Source organism: Silurus meridionalis, chromosome 25 (genome assembly GCF_014805685.1).
Source record: "Silurus meridionalis isolate SWU-2019-XX chromosome 25, ASM1480568v1, whole genome shotgun sequence".
NCBI lineage: Eukaryota > Metazoa > Chordata > Actinopteri > Siluriformes > Siluridae > Silurus > Silurus meridionalis.
This window is the reverse complement of record NC_060908.1, coordinates 457,501-462,500: the sequence shown is the minus strand read 5'-3', so window position 1 is coordinate 462,500 and position 5,000 is coordinate 457,501. Positions and strand designations below refer to the sequence as shown.

At 43.3% G+C, this 5,000-nt stretch overlaps 1 protein-coding gene across 2 annotated transcripts in view; it reads right to left on the bottom strand.

Moving 5' to 3' along the window:
- LOC124378999 (neuronal migration protein doublecortin-like) overlaps nucleotides 1-5,000 on the bottom strand; it is a 27,737-nt gene that overhangs the window by 15,516 nt on the left and 7,221 nt on the right. The gene's annotated exons all lie outside the window — the stretch shown is intronic.

Here is a 5,000-nt window from a genome sequence, read left to right as displayed (position 1 = left end):
GTCATCGCACAAAACAATGAGCCACCTGCACTGCAGCAAAGGGAATTGTGAAAAATGCAGTTCAGCGTTCAACACCATAATTCCCTCTATGCACACCTCTAAGTTGCAGGTCCTGGGACTCAGCCTGATGCTGTGTCATGGATCTCCAACTTTCTGGCAGACAGACCACTAGCCGTACGGGTGGGCAAACACACCTCATCCACCCTCACCCTCAGAGTGGAGCTCCTCAGGGCTGTGTTCTGAGCCCCCTGCTGTACTCAGTGTACACATATGACTGTGTGGCCACTTCCAATTCCACCACCATTATCAAGTTTACTGATGACTCTGTTGTGGTGGGCCTGATCTCCAACAATGTTGAGATGGCCTACCAACAGGAGATTAAAAACCGGGAGAGATGGTGCCAGGAGAACAATCTTCTCCTGAATGTCAGCAGGACGAAGGAGTTGATAGTGGATTTCAGCACGAAGCAAACTCTGAACATCAACTGGACCCCAGTGGAGAGAGTGGACAGTTTCCGGTACCTAGAAACTGTTGAAGGACCATGGAGCCATACCAACTATGGACTCTTTTCTCTGTTACATTCAGGGAAGTGCTTCAGCTTCTTGAAAGCAAACAAAATGAGAATGAGGAGGAGCTTCTTCCTGCAGGTCATTCAGAGTTTAAACCAGGCAACTAGTACCTGGACTTCTCTCTCCATCTCACCTTTCCTTCACTGCACAATTCTTTTTGCACTACTGTATGTCACTTTATCTCTGGACACCTTCTAACAGCACACGGAATCTGTTCTTCTGTCTACCTTATTTTCATACTTTTTAGTTACTGTACACTAAACTTTAAAAATATATATATTTTTATTTTATTTCTATTTTTCATGTTTACATGTTGGACAAAACATTTTCATAAAAAAGCATTTCACTGCATGTTGTACGCAGTATGAATGTGTGTGTGTGTGTGATAAGTAAAATTAGAATTTGAAGATAAAGATTTTTATTATAAAGTATCTGCTACTTTTACTGAAAATAACTTTAACATCTTTCCTGAAGAACATTCTGGAAGGAATCTTTCTGTGAGGAAAACACAAAAACCTGTGATCTCTGAAGCTTTAGTTCTATAAATTGCTACAGCGGGTTCCTCTCGCCCCCACACCAGCACCGAGCTCCTCCACCCACTTTAGCCGTTCATTATATAAGGAGACAAACACAGCACCATGTTCCTGAGTGTCACAATAGATTACAGCACACAGAACCAACACCATGAGACTCTCCACCTCCATGAGATATCTACCTTCACCATCACACCTCCACCTCCATCTCCATTCCTTTACCTCCACTTTTACCCTGACACCTCCATCATCATCACACCTTCATCTCCATTTTCACCCTTATACACTTACGCTCACGTTTTTCTACAGTTCTACCTCCATCTCCACCCTCACACCTCCACTTACCCCAACCTCACACCTCCACCCTTACCTTTACCCTCACACCTCCACTCTTATCCCAACCTCACACCTCCACCCTTACCTTCACCCTCACACCTCCACCCTTACCTTCACCCTCACCTCCACTCTACCTTCACCTCACACCTCCACTCTACCTTCACCCTCACACCTCCACTCTTACCTTCACCCTCACACCTCACCCTCACCCCACCTCACACCTCCACCAATACCTTCACCTCACACCTCCACCCTTACCTTCACCCTCACACCTCCACCTTACCTTCACCCTCACACCTCCACTCTTACCTTCACCCTCACACCTCCACCCACCCCACCTCACACCTCCACCAATACCTTCACCCTCACACCTCCACCCTTACCTTCACCCTCACACCTCCACTCTTACCTTCACTATCACACCTCCACTCTTACCTTCACCTCACACCTCCACTCACCCCACCTCACACCTCCACTCTTACCTTCACCCTCACCTCCACCCTTACCTTTACCCTCACACCTCCACTCTACCTTCACCCTCACACCTTCACTATTACCCCCACCTCACACCTCCACTCTTACCTTCACCCTCACACCTTCACTCTTACCCCAACCTCACACCTCCACCCTTACCCCACCTCACACCTCCACCCTTACCTTCACCCTCACACCTCCACTCTTACTTTCACCCTCACCTCCACCCTTACCTTCACCCTCACACCTCCACTCACCCCACCTCACACCTCCACTCTTACCTTCACCTCACACTTCCACCCTTACCTTCACCCTCACACCTCCACTCACCCCACCTCACACCTCCACTCTTACCTTCACCTCACACTCCACTCACCCCACCTCACACCTCCACCCACCCCACCTCACACCTCCACTCTTACCCCACCTCACACCTCCACTCTTACCCCAACCTCACACCTCCATCCTTACCCCACCTCACACCTCTACCTTTACCCCACCTCACACCTCCACCCTTACCCCACCTCACACCTCCATTCTTACCTCCACCTCCACCCCACACCTGCATCCTTCTCTATCTCTCTTTCCTTTTTAATCTTTCACATTATTTGTGTGTGTGTGTGTGTGTGTGTGTGTGTGTGTGTGTGTATATATATATATATATATATATATATATATATATATATATATATATATATATATATATATATATATATATATATACATATATTTGTGTATGTGTGTGTGTTATTAATAACCTCTATCATCCTTTCATCTCTCCTCCACCTCATTTCCTTTTTTCCTGTCTATCGATTTATCATGTCCATCATGTCTGTCACACACACACACACACACACACACACACACACACACACACACACACACACACACACACTGGTGCATTGTTTAAGATTTAAATGTAGTGAGTACCATGGCAGAGGCAGACAAAGGAAAACAATATACACTGTCAGATGGGTTCATTATACACACACACACACACACACACACACACACACACACACACACACACACACACACACACACACGGTGTTCAGATGATGTAGGTCAGAGGATTGTAATAACATTAATGGGAAACATTAGACTATTAAAACAGAACTTCACTCAAAGCTGCCACAATTGCTGTTCTATCTTGAACACACACACACACACACACACACACACACAAATTTAACTGCAATCTCACATTGTCAGATTTTTTGTCTTAGTTTTGGATCACAGAGCTTTAAAACATTTATAGGGTTACTTTGATTATTAAATTTTTTAAACTGTTACCATGGAAACATCATCATCATCATAATCATCATCACCATTACTGCTGCTTTCCATTCAGCAGATAAAACCTAGTGACCATAAAAGAACAGGAGGGTCAGAGTATTGATTGTGTGCTGATGCATTCTGTTAAAACAGGAAGTTGATAAATATTTGATCAGTAATTTTGGAATATGTTCAGATTAAAATCTGAGAACGCAGAGAGGAAACGTGTGTGAGTTACAGAACATTTCCCTGTAGGGGAACACCGAGCTCAGATCATCTGCAGGGTCACAAGATCGAGTTCTGCTTCAGGAACCAGTTAGAAAAAGAAACAGGGAAAAGATGAGATCCTGATAATACACTGTTTTACACAGCAATGTAAATGAGAGCAGAGAAAACAAGAGAGAGAGTGAGAGAGAGAGAGAGAGAGAGAGAGAGAGAGAGAGAGGAGAGAGAGAGAGAGAGGAGAGAGAGAGGAAGAGAGAGAGAGAGAGAGAGAGAGAGAGAGAGAGAGAGAAGAGAGAGAGAGAGAGAGAGAGAGAGAGAGAGAGAGAGAGAGAGAGAGAGAGGAGAGAGAGAGAGAGAGAGAGAGAGAGAAGAGAGAGTAAGGAGAGAGAGAAAGAAGAGAGAGAGTAAGGGAGAGAGAGAGAAAGAAGAGAGAGAGAGAGAGAGAGAGGAGAGAGAGAGAGAGAGAGAGAGAGAGAGAGAGAGAGAGAGAGAGAGAGAGGAGAGAGAGAGAGGAGAGAGAGAGAGAGAGAGAGAGAGTAAGGGAGAGAGAGAGAGAGAGAGAGAGAGAGAGAGAGAGAGAGAGAGAGAGAGAGAGGAGAGTAAGGAGAGAGAGAGAGAGAGAGAGAGAGAGGGAGAGTAAGGGAGAGAGAGAGAGAGAGAGAGAGAGAGGGAGAGTAAGGGAGAGAGAGAGAGAGAGAAGGATGAGATAAGCTAACAATGTATCATTTACATTAACTAGTACTACACAGTAAAATAATCTTGTTAATGTTGGTTAGTTTCCTAAACATTAACACTGCATGTTAGTGAGCTGGAGAACATTTTAATGTCCAAAATGATGCCTTAGTCCTTATTCCCATCTAGCACTGGTGCATTGTGGGTATTCTGTACCTGTAAAAAAGTATGACATGGTGTAAAGGAAAGGAAATGATGTCACATGGTTTTATGGCACATAAAGCCATGTATTTGAGTTGAAGTAGAGACACTCTGTAAAATATTACTGCAGTAAAAGTTTCCCTTTAAACCTTCACTTCAGTAAAAGTTTTTACTTTCAAATGAACTTCAGTCTCTAAAGTAGTGATTTATTATAACTCTAATGTTCCTGTGATCATTTTTATCACAAGATTCTTCACTTAATCACCTCAGTTTCTGTGTAAAGACTCGAATGTGACTCTCAGCACACTGATCTATTAATAGAATGATATTAATGACTCAAACACTGATTGATTTCTGTTACAATCATCATGAACACAAAACCTTCTTTAATAAAATGTGAAATTATATATATATATAATGCACTTTATGTAGCTTGTGTTGTGTTGTAGCTCTATGTTGTTGTTTAGTGTAGCACCAGGGTTCCAGAGGAACGTTGTCTCATTTTACTGTGTACCACTGTGTATAGTAGAAATGACAATAAAAGCCTCTTGACTTGACTTGAAATGAGGTCACGTGTGTGGTGGTGAGTTCGAGTCTGGAGTTTCTTCATCATTTATTCCTCTCTAAATGTTCTGTTTCACCATTTACATTTTTATCCTCATTAATAAAATGGAACGACTGATTTCACTAAATGTAGTAAAAAGTAAAATATTTG